The sequence below is a fragment of the Meleagris gallopavo genome, chromosome 2, assembly GCF_905368555.1.
Source record: "Meleagris gallopavo chromosome 2, MGAL_WU_HG_1.1, whole genome shotgun sequence".
NCBI lineage: Eukaryota > Metazoa > Chordata > Aves > Galliformes > Phasianidae > Meleagris > Meleagris gallopavo.
The window spans coordinates 21,913,040-21,931,928 of NC_139405.1; the positions used below are offsets into that span (position 1 = coordinate 21,913,040).

Here is an 18,889-nt window from a genome sequence, read left to right on the forward strand (position 1 = left end):
ATTTGAAGTAATGAAAAAGCCTTAAAATTATTTTAAGGTCATAATTAGACAATTAACTTGTATCTTCTCAGAATGTACATTCTGGATTTTAGAACATCTAGTGAATTTGGGGAGGAAATATCTCATTCCTTGCTCTCTATGTGAATTGTATGCATGCCTCTGTGACACAGAGCCCAGACAGTACCGGTAATACAGATCTACCTATATGTGTTGCACAAGCTTGAAGCACATCTGAAAGAAAATCTAGCAAACCCTTTACTGTGACAGAAAACACGGATGAGAAATACCCAGGAAGCTACATCCCCATGCAGCACTGCCAACTGTAGGACGCTTGCTTCTTGAGCCCCTCTCAGCTCTCCTGGGATCAGTAGGAGCCCATCTGAGGGAAGGAATTTCAATCAGAGCGAGCCTGAGCGAGTTCCAAACCAATTTGGTAACCAAGATCAAAATGAGTCTGTCAGCCCAAGCCCCTCAGTCTGTACACTGAGTGTAACAACACTCCCTTGCCTTTGTAATCTGCTCAGAGAATGCTCATGACAATTTCCAGTGTTGTTATTATAGGCTGGCTGCTCTCCTTGCTTTCAGGTTTTAAGAAATCTTCCTAAAATGCTGCTGGATGGGACCGCTCGCAATGTTCCTTGCAGGTTGGATGACTATACTAGTGGAGCAAAGCTACATAGGAATAATTTGATTTCTAAAATATTGTTTTGTTTTCAGGGACGTCCTTAGCAGGATGTTGCATTTTCTACAAGAAAAAAAGCGCCATAATTACCAGCTCCTTTACATCAGAATACAGCCAAGTAAAACAGTACTACTGTGTCTTGCTAAAAAAAAAAACAAAAAACCAAAAAAACCCAACAACAACTGGTGCCAATACCTCAATTATCTTATTTAACAAAGTGCAGCTTAGTGTTCCTGGCTAACACCAGTGGGTCAAGGAAGCACATGGAAAGATCACATCTTAGTGCACTATCTGATACACGGCTGTCCCACCTTTGCTCCTCTATTTACTCTAATAATAGCAGCACTGCAAACATTTAACAAGATTGCTTATAGCGTTAATATACTCGTCTTGCTAAAAGCCAACACGCAAGCACGTCCCTCTCATAAAGAAACAAGTGACCCATTTATATACATCAGCTCCATAGCGTTCAACTTGTTTCTTGTCTCTTTGTCCAGGCATGTAACACAGCAATGCTTCTGTGACTCATTTGTCTCTGCCACTTTACCTCGATCATGTCTGTTGTTGGTGTAAAGCAAGAACAGATAAATTGAAATCAGCTGTACAGATCTGGAATAAGCAAATAGGTATTATCCTCAAGGGGCTCACGAGGAATAGATCTGCTCAGCTGCTTCATCACAAGATGTATGGAACCTACGTGGATGCCAGAGCCATGAGGACATCACACTGATCAGCCTTATAAGGGGCCCCCAGAGCAGCCACCATCCCCATCAATACCACCTTGTCCAGCCCAGCTGGCCGCTTGCCACCACTGCTCTGCTCTCCATGCCAAGGCATGCTGGGTAGTGCCATGCTGGAGAGGGACAGAATCCTGCTGGCCTTGCTACTTGTGCCCCTATCCCCAGCCCCGATGGCAGATGCAAGGCTTCAGTCCCTTGCAGCAGCAGGATTTTTCCTAGTCCTCATTTTGCACCTCACAGGAGAGAATTATAATGAGAACTGGCAATGAAGCAGTCATTTCCATTTGTAAACAGGAGAACACAAAGGAAGAAATGAGAACAAATTTCCATACGTACAACCCCCTCTAAATATCCATTTCTGTAAGCCTTTCTGCAGTGTGCGTGCTCTTTTCTTTACTGGATCAGCCACGCTGCCAGAATTAATTAATTAATTTAGGCAATATCATATCAGCTCAAGGATCCAGTATAACAAGAGCTGGATCTGGTTTGTTTTATTTCAGAGATCCCAGTTTCCATGCGATGGTGTGACCACACAGATTAGTCATGTAAATATAATTTGTGACTAATTCATGAATGCCACATTTCAGTGTGCCCAAACTATTTCCAGACATCTTTGCTTCAAATCAGCACACATGAAGAACAATACCTTCTTACATTCTTGCTTAGAAACTAAAGCACCAGGTGAGTAAATGCCTTATGGGAGGTCGCAGAGGGTTGGCAGGGCATGCACGAAGCCCACACTGAAGCAGGATATTCACCACATTCACATGACAGCATGCAGTTCTGATGCGAGATGGAACATGGCCTGGAAGGACAACCACCTGGGGAACAGCTGTACAGATCAAAGCTCCTATCAGTCTGTTGACCTCATTACTAGTATCACCTTTAGGGTCAATACATGACCCAAAGAACTTTCCTAATGCAGATAATGTCATTGGTGTGGCGCAGTGTATAATCAATGAATATACAGATGTTATAATTATGAAATATTCCAGAAAGTTTGGCTAAGCAAGTTATTATACCAAAAAGAGATTAGATAGAGCGCTTACCCTTGTCCTAGGCTCGCTGTAAAACTCCAAAGGAGAGATCTCCAGAGAGATCCTTCCCTACTGGCAGTCAGCTCTTAAATGGGCCTAGGAGAGGTGCAGCCAGGCTCCACCCCTTCCTGCAGTCCAGGTGAATTGCCTTCACCTGTGCTCCTATGGCTGACTCCTTGTTCGCCTCAGGTGATCAATCAGAGGTTCAGGCCGTGATTCAGCAGTTCCCATACATGCAAGAAATAGGAAAATGATATGTTCTAATAAAACTTGAAGAAAATACCTTATCAGATCTGACCCACTTAGTTATGGTGGACAGCAGAAGGAAGGCAAGTCATAGGAAACAAACTCACAAAAGGGGTACCCATGATTTTGTACTGGCTGCAGTAAAAATGTGCATGAGATTAATTTTAGTTGGGACTACATTAAGCTAGAGGTTGGCAACCCTTGTTATATTGGTGAAAGCCTAGTGCCAAGTGAAGATGTCAAGGTGTCCATCGGTTCAACTGATTAACTGGAGAAGATCCAAAGGATACACTTGCTGGGAGGGGGAATATAGTTGCTGTTCTGAAGTTTTTCTTCTGAACATACTATTACTCTTGCTCCTGAGAGTAATTAATGAGATTAATGTCCTTTTCTTTGGCAACGGGATACCTACCAGAAAGGAAAACATTCCACTTCCTCCTCTACCTTTCCTTTCAGTTGGATTTTCTATTGGTATTATATAAATCATTACTAAAAATGAATTTCTCACACTAAACTACATATTCTGGTTGAAATGAAAGTGCTTCTAAAAATAGATATATACGGGGCACTTTATGCAAATGATTTTTGCCATAGAAAATGGATGCATAAAGAGAAAAGCATCTTCTTATTGGTTATTTACTATATCAGGAAATGTCCAACGTACAATCTGTTTCTTCAGCCTTACTCATTTCTTTCCAACAACCTTTTGAATGGATACTGGAACATCCACCACAGATTTTGAAGATTCAGCTTTTTGGGTCAAATTTACCAAAGCGTGTGTCAGTATCTTCATGTCTGTTCACTTTGTGGTGGTTTTATTTTATTTATTTGGTGTTTGTTTGTTTATTGTGGAGAGCAAGGCTGCTCAGACAATTCTGTGTTCTCCCTTTGGAGAATTATTATTCATTGGGATTGGGTTCAGTGTTCACTTTGCTGCAGAATTCAAAGATAACTATGGCTAAAAGACCTTCCTTTGCCCTTTAGGGTTTCATTGAGCATTGCACTCAAGTGAAGAGCTGACTCTCGTTGCAAGTTTGTCGTAACAAAGAAGCCTGATTAAATAAGAGAAATGTATCATTTGGCAGAATCCTTCATCCATTCCTTAAAGGAAAAGTCAAACCATTACTTAATACTTTGATCAGAAACTCTGCATAAGTCTTAGACTTGCGTCCTTGATGACCTTTAAATTGTATTTGAACACATTACATTACCGAGACAGGAAAATTACCCTGGCAGATGGACCAAGGTCATTATCAATGTTCTATCATATCTACATTCCCTTTTGCTTAAGTCCCTGTATCTTCTATGGCTTTAGAATGGTAAATTATTTTTCTGTTCTTCAGAGAGTGATGGAGCCTAATTTGTTTTAAATCCTAACCCAAACTGCAACAGATGTTGTAATTGTTGGGTGGGATACCAGACAGGCTGTGGCACCTCTCCAGTTTGATTTGATGTTGGAAGTATTACAGCATAGTAAATAAGAAGGATAGAAACAGAAGGATGACTCAAATTCATTGTCATTATTCTCAACAAAGGCTCTGAAAAAAATAAGACTGAATAGTTAAAACGATCAAGTGAATCTCCAACAGGGAGAAAGAAACATCAGAAGGTGGAATGAGAAGTGAACGAGGAAATCAGTGACATAGAAAAGATGGTCCGGGAAGCGAGAGTCAAACTCATGAATTTGGAGAGATTACTTGGTCACTAAAAAAGAAGTGCTAAGAGACTCGCTTAACTCATCAATTCTCATCTAACAGTCCAGTTAGAAAATGAGCACTGTACTCTACATTTGACAACAGATGGTCTTAAACAAGTATTTTATGGGAGAGTAAAACGGTCAAGATCTCTTGTTAAACACCACCTGCTTTTCAGAAAAGGAGAAAGGAAAGAAAGCTTGAGTAATTATACATTTTTTCAAATCTCATGTTGCTGTGTTTAGTTTTAAGAGTGAAAACAAACAGAGCCCTCACTGCTTGTGAATTAACACAAACTTCCCCGCTGCTTGTGAGCCTCACACAGCAGGGATACCCCAGAGGTGGCTCAGCTTGCCTTGAGCAAAGCCAGGTGGCTTTGACCTGCACATGCACGCACACATGCAGAACAGACACCAACAGTTATTCATGGAAAGAGACTCCCCAAAATAATCAACTTATACAGGCGATTGCTGCTAACAAGTGTGGCCTTTATGTGGTAAAAACAAGGTCCAGCCTTTCAAGCCTTCCTTCAGTGCTCATCACTCTTTTTCCAGAGTGAAGACTGAAGTTAGTCTATAGTGGAGCTGTAGATGTGGTACAAGCTGACCAATACTTTTACTGTAGATGAATTTAAATCTGACTAATGCAGAATCAGTTTACCACCTTCCCTCTCAGAGATAAAACTGGATGTAATCTTACATCTCAATCAAGCTTAGCGGAACATTAAATACAAATGCTGCCAACTTCTTTAATGAAGACAGCAGTACATAAAGCTGAATTGAATTATTAACAAAATTACTCTTGCAGAACTCATATGATGCAAGAACCTCTCTGCAAAAAAAAAACAAAAACAAAAAACAAAAAAAAAACAACAACAAAAAAAAACCCACATTAAGTAAATGTAAATGTTTTCTAAGGAAATAACCGACATCTTTGATTAACAGATATCTATTTGGACTCTACCTTAATTTCGAATCATCTAAAAATTGCCATGGAGGCAATTGTGTCATCTTCATAACCAGCAGAAATTTGGCAGAGTACTATATAGAATACAGGCTCTTGATGTCATTAGCTTCAGTGACTAAAATCATCAAGTGCATGTCCTTGGCTAGCTATAGCTATAGTCTCAGTTTCATGGGAACCGATGGGTCAGCACTGCTGCTGTAACAGAAATACAGGAAAGCTGCTGTCGGCAGACATTTGCAGTTGTTTTTTATGCTACTGTGCCTGCACTGAAATGAAGTGATAGATGCTTCCTGTAACACTGTCAATAGTGTGAAGTATGAGCAGGACAAAAAAAAAAAAAAATCTTCACAAACACAGTCAAGACTCAGCATTTTAATATGTGACATGTGCGTGCAGTTGGTGTTCTTTGCATCTGTTTTGTCAGAGGTCCAATAACTTCAGTTATTAACAGTAGTGCCTACAGACCATGTTGTAGCAGCAGTGTCCGTTGTGTTTGCTGGAGCAGAAATTATAGTGGATCAGATTCCCAAAGGGAAATGCAGAACCAGTGCTGGGTTCTGTTCTCTGCTTCCTTCAGCTGCTGCTCCATGGCTCTCTTAGAGTCAAGAATCACACAGATTTTCTGTACATGTGGCTTGTGCTCTCCCACACCTAGATTTCATTTCTGCCCAGCACTGTTAGAAGTACATCAGATTTTCCAGAATTGTCTGGCTGGCAGAAACTAAACCAAACGCATCCCACAGATGCTTACAGCCTGTCCTTAATGTTTCTTAAGAGGCACCAGAGTCTTGGGAGGGCTGAGGACATCCCATAACTCCTTTTTACCTGAGATGTAAAGCTGAGGGCAGATTTTCAGAGGAAGGAAAGCAAGCCTAAAGCATCATGAAGCACTCAAGCCTGTGCATGACAGACACATACATTAGGACAGACAATCCTGGAGGAAAAACGGGGGATGGGGCAGTAAGAGCAATTTTCTCTTCTATGATACTTTTTGCCATTTCCTTCAGATTGTCAAAGCAAGTAAATGCTAGCTGTCTCTTAGTTTCTCTAGTTTTCATCTTACAGCCTTTCATCAGCAATAACGTTACTTAAAAAGATAAAGCTTGTGCATTTGTCTCTAAAGCAGGAGCCAGCTTTACTGAGACTGTTCAGAAATGCTGACTACAATGTAAAGATGACGCCTTTCCGTAAGCCATCGTGACTTTTTAAACCAGGACATGACCTTTCTAAACACGGCACAGGTCACACAAATCAAGATATGCCTAATTCATGGAAACTCCTATTTACAATGCAGTGGATGCACTGCTATCACTGAAAACTTCACTGCTTGCTCAAGCAGCAAGGTTCCTGCTGAGGAACCACTTCTGGCTCTGCCTTCTGTGCAGGCAGGTTCTGTTCATGAGCACCCAGAGAACATGGTGCCTAAGCAGTGTTGTGAAGAAGCACATTCCAAAGGAAGAATGGGTACTCTCGCAGGCCCTGAGACTTGACTCTTCAGCAGCAAAATGATATCAAACACTCTAGCAAAGCTATATTTCCCCTACAACTAAACTCCACATATCAGTTCATAGTAAGATAAGGGTCAAGACCTGTTCTACGTGACATTACAGGTAGTAATCACAATAGCATTCTTGCCAGTACATGCTGTTTCAACCCAGTGAAGAGCTATACTGAAGTGGATGAAGCATGAATTTATGCCAGATGTCCTGCTGGTACAGCCTGTGGGTGTTCCTGCATTTGCAGAGATGCCCTTGCACAGGTATGGCTCCAAGCATATGAATTGGAAATGTCAAACCCAGCACCAGCTAGACAGCCTCTTGTCTCTTCCCCGTTTGAATCACGGTCCTCCTAAGAAATCCCAGACTAACTCCAGGCATTTGTCAGTTCTTGAGAAATTTGGCATTTTGAAGTTACTCTGTATCCCCCAGGGCCACTTTCCCCTATGTGTGATGGTCAGAGCTTAATTATTACAGCTCTCTAACTACAGCTAGTTTCTGTTCCTTACACCAAGAGGGAGTCGGTAGTTTTCCCCCAGGAAACACAGTTCATTATAAGCTGCTGTCAAGTATAAAATAGCTTTTGGCTCCTTAGATTTTTTTTGTTTTGCAGAGTGACACAGAATAGAAGGCAATATGCATTGAACTGTTTACGTGACAAAGGCACTAGTGCCACTGCACAACTTGAAGCAGCTCAATAGCTGAAAACAGCCGCTTCCCGCAGTGAATTGATGTGACAAAAGTTGGACTCATTTTTGAGTCAGGCAATAGATCTTCAGCCCAGTACAGAGCAGCAAGTGTATCAAGTGCATGCTGTATAAAATTCAGTGTGCAGCTTACCTCAACCAAGCTTTCTGAGACAGCCACACTGCGTGGAGATTTCTTACATCACCACCTTCATGATGCTTCCTAAGGCAGTGAATGTGTATGCAAGAGAGACAAAGACCATACCAAATGTTTCAATGTAGCTGGGATAAGCTCCTAATGAAATTTTCATACGACGCTATAAGCTCAGATTTAAATATTGTGATCTTTAGAGGTAGGGATGATCCAGACATTTAAAAATGATGCTGACAAAACCAGTGAGGATTTTGCCACCCATCTTAATGGAAACAGGACCAAGTTCCTGGGGTTGATGCCATTGGTTACGTGGTGACCTTCACTCTCAGCAACTCAGGCAGAATTCATAAGCGCTCAGTAATTTGGAGACTTACTTGAAAGCATCTGAAATGTTGATGCCTACCCTAGAAAAATGATGTGCTTGTGACAGTTGCTGGGGGACTTCACATCAATGAGTAACAAAGAGGAGAAATGGCCACCTACTGCAGAATGACCCAGTTGGAGGACAAGATCTCCAACATTCCCCTCCCAGACCCCCAAACATAACCCCCACACCTTCTCATTGAAATATTTAATGTGCTTTTTAGATAAGTAGCAACAGTTGAGTAATGAAATGATGCATCTCTCTAGTAAAATGGTGGGAGCAAAGGACAGGAAAATAAACAGAACTTTTGGTCTGTTTCAGTGAAAAAAGTAGGTTCAGTCTTATACAGATAGATCAAAATATATCTCTAGAATGAAGCTTGTTTACCAAATAGCTACTAGACTGCTGTGAAGTTTTAGTTCTTCTACCCAAACTTTCATAAAAAACACTCAGAAAACAGGCGACACTCATTTCTGTTCTGATTCCCTTGAACAAACTCAGCTATAATTCCTCCACCTATCAACACACACTTGGTTATCGCTCAGCTGCCAGCTTATTTGCCTTCCTGACCATTCTGTGCATGGAAACCATCCCACCTTTTAATCATCGCTGTTGTTCTTCTCCCAAACTTGCCAAACTCTCACATTGGGCAGGCTGCAGAGACTGCCAAGCTCAGCAGCTGCCTGTGCCCAGCTGCAGCCTGTTCACCTGCTGCCTGTCTGCCAATGCTGCAGCACGTCACACACATCCCAACCAGGACTGACAAACATGGCAGGAGGGTGGAAGTCCACTGGGAGGAAGCCCAAACTAAGGAACAGGCTTTAACAGGGACCAACTGAGGTGAGATAAGAAACAAATGCAGGAGGGACTGTGCATAAAGCAGGTAGCACAAAAAAAAACTGTCTCAAAAGCAGGACCATGCTGTCATGTCCAGAGAAGAGTGCAAAACAACAAAATGGAGCAGGGAGAGCAGAAGGATAAACACCACTTTCCACATTGTGCTGACTCTAGACTATGTAAAAACATCCATATAGATTTAAACCATATGTTTATGGCTGACAAATGCTTGTGAGAGATGTGTCTGTGAGCTGGCTTATGGTAGCCTCAAGTACCACAGAAACCATCTATCAACTTTAAGACTCTGTCCCAACATGAAGGCTCAGCTCAGACTTCAGTACAGTTTACACCTGTGTTAAGTCAGCCGATAATATTTACATATCAAAACCAGATGAAAACAGGACTTCCTTCATTGATGTGAAGGAACCCAGAAGTAAAATCTCTGAAACCAACAACAAAAAAGCAAGTAAAATTTCAGCAGCCTTGTAGTGAGAAATCTGAGGTTCTCCTGACCCAATTTATAATACATTAATTCCATCTCTTCCAGGATTAGTATGATACAAAAACATTAGTATTAGTCATCAGTCTTCTCCTAATTTCACTGTAAGAAAAAAGTACGCAGTCTTATTTCAGCATGAACAAGTGCTCAGGGTGCAAACATACAGAAATACGTAGGTAGATGCACATATTTCTTTGAAATTATCCCGTCCATCAGTTCTTATTCAGTATCTCTTTAACCAGCAGGCGGGAAATCTCACTATTTTGCAGCTCATCCTATTGGAACTGATTAGAAAGCCACGGAATTTTTGAAAGGCTTGGTGACTTACTTTGTAGGCTGAAGGCTTTCAAAGGATGCCTCATCAGAACTCAGTGAGCCACAAGAGAAGCAAGCCTATCCCTTGGATGTGCTGGCCTTGGCTACCAGCTCCCCTGTATGCAGGGGTTTGCCTCAGTGAATGCTTTTCAGTTATCTGAGGTACTTTCGGATTAGGAAAAAAAAATAACAAATCATTCTTTAAGAACCTAAACCCACATCCTCTTTGGAATTTCATTTATAGCTTCTGTTTGCCACTGATCAAGAAACAGCAGTGCAGAAAAGTCAAAAAACACAAACACACTAAATATTCTGAACCCAGGTTCACCTTCACTGCGCACACAAAACACTCAACTCAGCTAAAAGCCACAGAGCAACACAGATTTACTTCAGAATTTCCATTAGGAGACTTTTCTCCCTGATATTTCCAATCTTCTTTTCATATTAAAGGATCTTCAGAGGTGGCAGGAGCAATCGCCTCCAGACTCTCCTAAACAATCAGTTCCAGCCTTCCTAGGCTTTTGCTGAATACAGACATGCACCAGCACAAACCAACCCCGGAACACCAACAGAACTAACAGACAGTTCTTTAGCAAAGAAAAAAGCAATTTTCAGGAGATCTTAGGATCATTAATGTTGAAAAAGACCTCTAAGGTTATCTTGTTTTTACCCTCAAATGGCCACCAATATTGCCCACTAAACCACGTCCCTAAATACCACATCACCATGTTTCTTGAACATTTCTGAGGACAGTGATTCTACCACCTCCCCGGGCAACCTATTCCAATGCCCAACTACTGTTTTAGAGAAGTTTTTCCTAACATTCAACCTGAACCTCCCTGGTGTAACTCCAGGCCATTCCCTCTCATTGCTGTTATCCGGGAGAGGAGGCTGACCCCCCACCTTACCACAGCTTCCTTTCAAATGGTTACAGAGAGCAATAAAGTAATACAGCCTATGGAACAACTTCTACCAAGATCGTTTTTCAATAATTACCATTGCAATAATAACAAAATTCAAAATGGAACTTATATTTTCTTTTTCTGGGAAAAAGAGATAACTTCTGCCAGCGTTATGAATTCAGGTGCATACTACTTCAGATCTGCTGCCTGGGGACAGGCTTGGCAGCTCAGCATGTAGCAGATGTTGTACAAAGCAAGGTGGAAGAGTTCACCCAGCTCTGCGTTCAGATGATATTTTTCCCCCATTGATTGTACACAGTAAGTCCAGATCTCTCATCAGACACCCACAGCTGATAATCACCTTTCAAAAAGATCCTCTTAAATAGCTGAGTTTGCATTTTATGATTTAAACCAAGCCTGTGCAGCAGAAGACCAAGACAACGGACATAATAAATACGCCTAGTGGAGAAAGAGCAGCCAGCAGCTCTTGTGGCAACCTGCTTCCATGGTAGAAAGAGGGAGAAAAGAGATGAAGGCACAGGCTGTAGTGCAGCGGAAGACTTGCACACAGCAGAGGGAGGAGACACGAAGTGGGAGCGGCGAAGACTTAGAAGTGGAGATGTGGATGGAGCAAAACCTGTGAGAACCAGCAGGTGCAAATGGTGTGGCACAGGGCTAGACTTGGAAGCTAAGGCACAGCTGGCAGAGGAGTGGCACACTCAATAAGCAGTAGTAGTAGTAGTTGTATTCATGACCTGATGGAGCTAAAGGAATTTCAAATGATTTTTTTAGAATGTAAGCTCCATTTTAATGCATCCTACTTTTTAAATAAGTTGGTTCTTCTTACACTTTAAAAAAAAAGATGACTTTCTCGGACATCTGAATTTTCTGAAATAATTTATAGAAGAAATGCTGCTTTACTGAATCATGCTGTGAAGCTTCATATGTTAAAGGGTGATGATTTTATAAGACTTGAAATGGAATAAATAAAAGCAGTAGCTATGGGTGTCAATTCAAGTTTTATAAATAACGCAGCAAGTAGTATCATGAAAGTATCAGTGTAAGAGAACACGTGCTCTAAGTACTTTTCTACTAGAAATGCAATTATTTTTGATTCTGAGCATGAAAAGGAGTAACTTCTGTCCTAAATTATTTTCAGCTATAGTTTTCTTAGGAGATATAGGAAGATTATTATTTATTTTTTTACAGTAGCTAAAAATTAGAAACAGACTATGAATCTAAAACCCATGTTTGGTTTCCTCTTCTAGCCCACAAACAGAAAGTAGCAGAGAATGAAAATCCAGTATTAAAGAACTCAAGGACGCAGAATAGAATCATAGAACCATTAAGATTGGAAAGACCACTAAAAACACCTATCCCAACCACCAACCCATCAGCACCACATCCCTCAGTGACACAAGTCACAGACTTTCTGGCCAGTCTTAGATATCTGAAGGTGCCACTGACTTCTTCGGTGCTATTTAGGATCCCCCCAAACACCAAGTTACTTGTTGCTATTACACACTCCTGCCCATAGCATACATCCTCAGACACCAAAGTTTTGATTATCAGCATTAGGTTTTCCTCTTCGGGGCTAGCTTTCAATCAGTCTGGTCATTAGATGAGTAAAAAAAAAAAATCCCTCAAGAAATAATTTAGTATAAAATGTACTTTTTAGAACCTATTCTTTGTGTATCTGAAACACTTTGGGTCATCTTATTTTACTATTAGATGGCTAAAATACATATAAACTGTACTGACCAGCCAAAATATAACCTTTTTTCTTAAGGAAAATTAATAAACTTACCAAATAATTAAGATAAAAATGACTCTTCTCCTCACCAATGGAGTATAAGTTAAAGGCAGTGCACAGCAACGGAAGGTGATGGCAGTGCCTTCTACTAAGATAGGAGCATGGTTATCAAGGTATTCAACATGATTCCGTTTAGAAAGCAAGACAGAAATAAGGTGGCTCACCCTTTCTGAAGGCTGGTAGTCTCAAGAAGAGCACAATCTCCAAATAGAGATACCTCTCCCTCAGCTGCTAATCCTTAAATGAGGGTGAGGAGGAGTGGACCTCATGGTCACTCAAGTGCTTTACTTGCACTTGAGCTCCCTGTGTTAGCCATGCCTTTTCACCTGGTGCTCAATCATTTGTTCAGGCCATGACCCAGCAATTCCCGTACAGCTGGGATGAAGAAACACCCTGATTTTAATTAATTCACTTTGGCCTGAGGTAGACTTCACAGTTCCTGATGGTATTCTTGTTCTCACTAAACCCACCCCAAAAGTTCATCACTATTACGCCTAGCAGTACTGCAGCACTGTTCGTGGTATCACAGCTCATTCTGAGTCTCCTACTCCTGACCCCAAGCAGAGCTTTTTCCCCTCACTGCTCCCTATGCTAGAGCCCTCTTCTCCCCACTTCGCACAAGCACCTACCAGTTGCTCAGCCCTATGCTGACGATGCCCAAATGGGGCTTTTCCTAAAACCTCCAAGAGGTCCAGAGGGTGCCCTTGCTGTACCCTGCTGTGTCACAGGCAATGGGCCAGGCCACTGCTGCGCTGGCAATACTTCAACCCTTCTCCACCTTACCTTAAAAATGGAAACTTAGTGCAGTCCTTTGTACAAAGAATCTTCTCTTTCAAAAAGAATGTAAACTACACATAAACTTGCAATCTCTTTGCTTTTATCACTGTTCTTGTGCCCTGCTCTTCCATTAAACCCATTCATGATAACATGATGCACTATGCTTTCTGATAAATTTCATTTAAAAAGTAAAGCAATGAAACCACTGAAAATCCAAGTCAATAACTGCATACAGAGAAAGACAACGTGTTTTTACTTATCCTGAGGAGCAGCGGCTGGATTGCATCAAAGACTCAAGGGGTCATATGTAGAGAATAGGCGTGAACTGCACCATCAGGCACAGAGCTGTAGAAATTAAAAGCAAGAGGAAGATGTGTGCAGTTCATCAACACCAGCAGCTTTTTTTTTGTTTGTTTTCCTACAGTATTTGAAAGCAGTATGTCCATTTTACAGTTTAACAGTATAGAGTTTTAAAACACTGGCTTTTCATATTATTAACCCATACTTGAAAAGTTCTCTGAATTAAGGCATAAAAACTATAAAAAATACGAATTCCCTCCTACTTCTTCCTATATTTTGAAAAGCACTTATGTCAAGAATTTCCTACATTTTTAATGCATATTTTTTATTTTTGATTTCAAGAAAGTACAACAAACCTCTGAGTGTTGACACTATGTTAAATCTGTTTGCTTCCCACAAACCATCTTATGACTTGCATGAGTGAAGTAATCTTTCTATATTCAGGAGCAATGTCCAAACATTGTTTTAACCTTGAAGCTATGAAAAATCAAAAAGCTCGTGTCCTCTTTCCAGTGGTGCAAAGCATCCCTCCTACTCCTATCAGGTTACAAGATGCTATTCAATAAAAATCACGCTATTTTTACCATCTGCCTTTTCATTTATCACTGCATTAAAACTACATGATGCCTTTAGCAGGCAAAGGAAATGATCTCAAAATCTTAAAGATAAGCAAAACCTCCTGTCACCGTACAGACCTCTGGCATGAGGGGACAGTAACATTCAAAAGATATAAGTAACAATGTAATGAAAGGGATTAAAGATTGTCAGACTATATGTAATGTTCAGACGTCACAATATTTTCCTAAGCGCATTAAGTGATAAAAGCTCATGTTATTAAAAAATAAATAAATCTCACACTAAGGCTCTTTTACTGCCTTTTTTTTTTTTTTTTTTTTTTTGTACGATTACTCAAATTTTCTTATAAACAGTGGAAGCTTTTTGAGAAAATTTATTCCAAATAGAAATTTTTGGCACAAAATCATGTGTTTATCCATTTTTAGGAGATGATAAAAGGTGAAAGGTGGTACTTCTTTATTCAGTTACGGAAGAGAAGTGTACTATTTAGCCTGTTTGTAAGTGATAACTAGGTCAAACGGCCCAAGAATTGAAATGCAGCACTGAGATGCTCATCATGACTTTAAAGAGCATCGCTTTTAAATATTTTGAATCAAATTTAGTAAAGCCCTTTTTCATCAACAATGACTGCATGGTCACAATCAATATTCACTGGAGATGCTTGTTTAACCAAATTCATACATCTTAACGCAGTCTCTGTATGAAATGTAGGAAAACTGTGAGAAGAACCCAGCCAGGAAGCTGAACTTCAGCACTTCATGGTTAAAAGCCCAAGCTCCTGTCCTCACTATGAGCAAAGCAGGAGAATTCTGTTTATAATAAATGGAGGCAACCGATAAATATTACTGCAACTAGTCAATTGTGTGACTGGAATGTCAAGCTTCAGACAATGCTGGTAGCTAAATTGCCTCACTGAGCAGAAATTATGTGGATTTGAAAGGATTATAACAGGATAAATTATCCCAGCTGTTCTCATTCTTTTAAGTCACTTGTATGAAAATATTTGCTGCAGGCAGTATTCTTCTGCTGCTTAATTTTCATGGATGCTTTACAGCCACGAAGAACAGCAGAGCTCCTACTTACTGCATAATGTTCATGCGTGGCAGACAGACAACCAACATGATCATTTTCCTTTCCTCTTTCTCAAGAATCAAATCAAGGGCTTACCATTCTAAGCAAAGTTGATCTCTTCTATCATCGTTGGTAAACTGGCAGACAACTCATTCCTGTCCCATTTGAGGAGCAGTGTACAGTGCTAGTTACTACAAAACTACACTATTAAGCATTTTATTATCTTGGCCCATCTGTTCCAACTCATACTTCCACTGACAACATCAGAAATCAGCTACCAAAAACTAAGGCACAGAAGTGAGAGAGGTGACAATGCCCTGAACTTCAACGTTAGTGCGCGCAGAAGGAAAAGAAGGCAATACCTTGTGATGCTACATGCCCTTGTATTTCCTGCCTGATACCATCCTCTAGAAATAAATGTGTCTGGTTGTCAACGGGTAGAAGAAAAACAACCTGGATCAAGAACTCTTTTTTTCCTTTCTTCCTCTCTTTCTTCTATGAACTCAATAAAAGATCATGGCCATCTAACAGCCTTTTCCACATGTACATGTGGAACTTCCTTTTGAGCCAGACCAGCTTGATGAAGTGTGTTATAAAACCATGTTTAATAATATTTACTGATTTTAAAATGTCAGCAATCTTTAAGAGCGAAACAATCTTTCTCCTCCTCTGATAAAGTGAGGTACTGTATTTTAGAGTGAGACCACGACTGCACATTTTCTGTATTTACTATAGAGTATGATCACAGTTTAGCTCTTTTGTTATATTAACCACATTCATTACACATTCAGGGGGATTTTAATGGATACCAGACCAAAAGAAATAAATTACTTTAATTAGTTTTCCTTCAAAACTGCATATAAAAATGACAAATAGGGATGATCAAACTGGTTTCCATATTCTCATCTCTTAGTCCCCCATGAGAGCAGATTTCTCCCTCCGCATTCTTCTCCCTTTCTTTTCCTTTTAAAAAAATTAATAAATATTTATAAAATCTGCAGCGTGAATCAGATTGTATCACAAAGAACCATCATCTTTGTATGCCACTGTCAGGGATACTGTATTCTGGTAAAACCAACAGATTAATTAGGGAGCTGGCAATTCATTCTCCAGTAATAGCTCTTTTTTACCTCCTTGTAAGATAACAGACCAGTCTACATTTACCAGGGAACACCTGCTTTTAGCCAAGACACTTATTATGATCAAATATTTCAAGATTAAAGCAGGAAGACAATGCTGACAGCTTTTTTTTTCAAAGTTTTTCTCTCTGCAGCAGTATATTTCTGTGATAATTATGCTAATCTGTTTCATATATAGACATACTGAGATCTGATTTCAACTCAGTGAAACGGATCTTCTTATTAAATAAAAATACACCATGTGTTTTTTAAATGTCCTAGTTCTGCATATCCTGTCGAAGTGCTGGTGGGAGGAACAGGTCAAGGAAGCTGTTTGCCCAGACATTTAATGAGAGAGACAGCAGTCAGTGCAATGCTTTCACCTTAACACACCAAAGTGCTTCATCCGCATCAAAAAAAATAGAAGCTTCCAGACACAGTTTTCAGTGTGCTAAAGAGAAAGTGAACTTCGATGGGATTAGCATCATGGAGCTGATGAGCTTCATCTGGAGGGCAACGCAGGGGCACTAGACAGCCAGCAGCCCAATTTTGCCCCTCAAAACACTCACCAGTGTGAGTGACCACAGCCCCTTCACTTTGGGGCCCAAGCTTGGCCATTTTCTCAGCAGCTCTGAGTAATTTGCATCTTTAAAAGCCCGAGTTCTCCACAGACACACTACCCTCGAGCAGGCACAGCTCTAGTTACTACTGTGTGATCCTGAGCAGGCTGCAGCCAGACACACTGCCAGCATGGACAGACTGACCTGGTCACTGCTCGGCTCCGGGCAATCTGAAGTCATCGTTAAGCAGGGCTGGGAAGAAGGGACAGCAGCTGCTTCTGACCAAGAAGCGTTATGACTTCCTATTGTAATTAAATATTTTTATGAGGACAGCAACAAAAGAACACATCCGTCTGCCAGAAAATTAGCAAAGTGCAGATAACAGGATATAAAAATCAGAAAAAGTGCAGCGAGCTTCAAATCTGCTGAAGTCTTTTTTCAACAAAAGATTATTTAATGCCTTGAACAATCAAGCAATCATCCATACACTATACCTAGAGCTGAATGCACACAGCAGAAACACTCATCAGCCATATATGCTGCACTGCAGTGTATGTGAGAGTAAGAAACCAATAACAGACAGATACACTGTGTCTGAAACTAGATCGATGTCTAGTCCTGCGTCTTCTACAAAGCTCCAGAAATAGGCACATTTTAAAACAGACTGAATATGAGCAACCGTAAAACACTGGATTGGGTGCCAATGGCTAGAGGCAAAAATTGTTGAAGGACTTTGATTAACCTAAGGCTACAGGTGACCTGCTGTTTTTGCAGTCCACTGACTCCATCCAGGACTTCTAATATCTTATGATCCTTATTGAATTTCTCTTTCTTTGAAGAATCTGATGCTTGCAGAAAGAAACATTCAAACACGTTGAAATGTGCTGGACTCAACACAAAGTCTTTAGGTACTCGTAGCTGATTAAGAATTCTTCTGACCCCAAATATGCTGACATCTTAATCTGCAGCTCTAGACAGCAACAGTCTAATTAACAATAACTTGTGTGCTTAGTTTATCATACATAAACCCTCATGAAACCCTCCTACAATTTCCTATGCATGTAAAAAGAAATACAACTCCAGAACACATCTTTTTTTTTTTTAGTACAATCTAATACTATGTTTTTCAGTTAAAAAAAAAAGATTAAACTCTAAACGACATTTAAACCTAAGATAAACATATCTCCTTGGGCTCTGTATGGCAGGTCAGAAATCCAGCTGTTTTCTGACTTTTAATCCCATACCATGAGACATAAATATCTCCCTGAGGTGGGAAAACCCCTTCCTGTCCTGCTCCAGTTTCCAAGAAAAGCTTTGCTGGATTAGGACAACGAGCCTAACAGTAACGTGGCCAAAGATCTTCCATTTGTATTGAAAGAGTACCCACTGCCTTTCAGTAGGCAAAAATTTCGGGACTGTTAGCTCCTCTCATATGCTATCCAGAAAGCTCAACTAACTGCTATGAATCTGTCTGTCTGTGTTCCAGCCAAAAACAAAGCAAAAAAGCTTTACTGTTACTGTGAAGGTGGCCCCAAGATGCCAAACAGTCAGTGCCTGCCAATGTGCAGAAAATAAAGTGTTGCAACCATCCTTTCTGATTGATCAAGCAGCTCTTTCAAAGCTGCTCCTGAGTCACTTCTCCTACATCACAGCCCTAACAGAGAAGCTTTCCGCAGTACTCGCTTCCTTCAAGCATAAATAAACGTGACAAGGTTTGAGAAGCAACCTGTTAGCCTTGTCCTTGTGTTAGCAGACAATCATGAAGAAATGGCCCAAAGCTTTTAAGGATGAGTTAAGAAATGCCTCTTCAATGGACTGAACTGCTCAAATGTGAGAATGTAATTCTTGCTTAGTGACGTTCACAACACAGTGTGTTAAGCATGAATTTAAAAAGGCCTTCAGCTATTCCACTTCCACTCAGTCCTCCAGCAAAAGCTGGGGATGGAAGCTCTCCACAAAGGACTAACAACCTACCGGTTCTTTTACAAGATAAAAAAGAAAAGACAAGAAACTTTGCAATAGGTGACTGTTCTTTTAGCTTTAACAAGTCTTTCGT

The 18,889-nt window shown here is 40.5% G+C and overlaps 1 protein-coding gene across 2 annotated transcripts in view; it reads right to left on the reverse strand.

Moving 5' to 3' along the window:
• The window catches only part of HHAT (hedgehog acyltransferase), a 179,687-nt gene that overhangs the window by 12,721 nt on the left and 148,077 nt on the right, over positions 1–18,889 (reverse strand). The gene's annotated exons all lie outside the window — the stretch shown is intronic.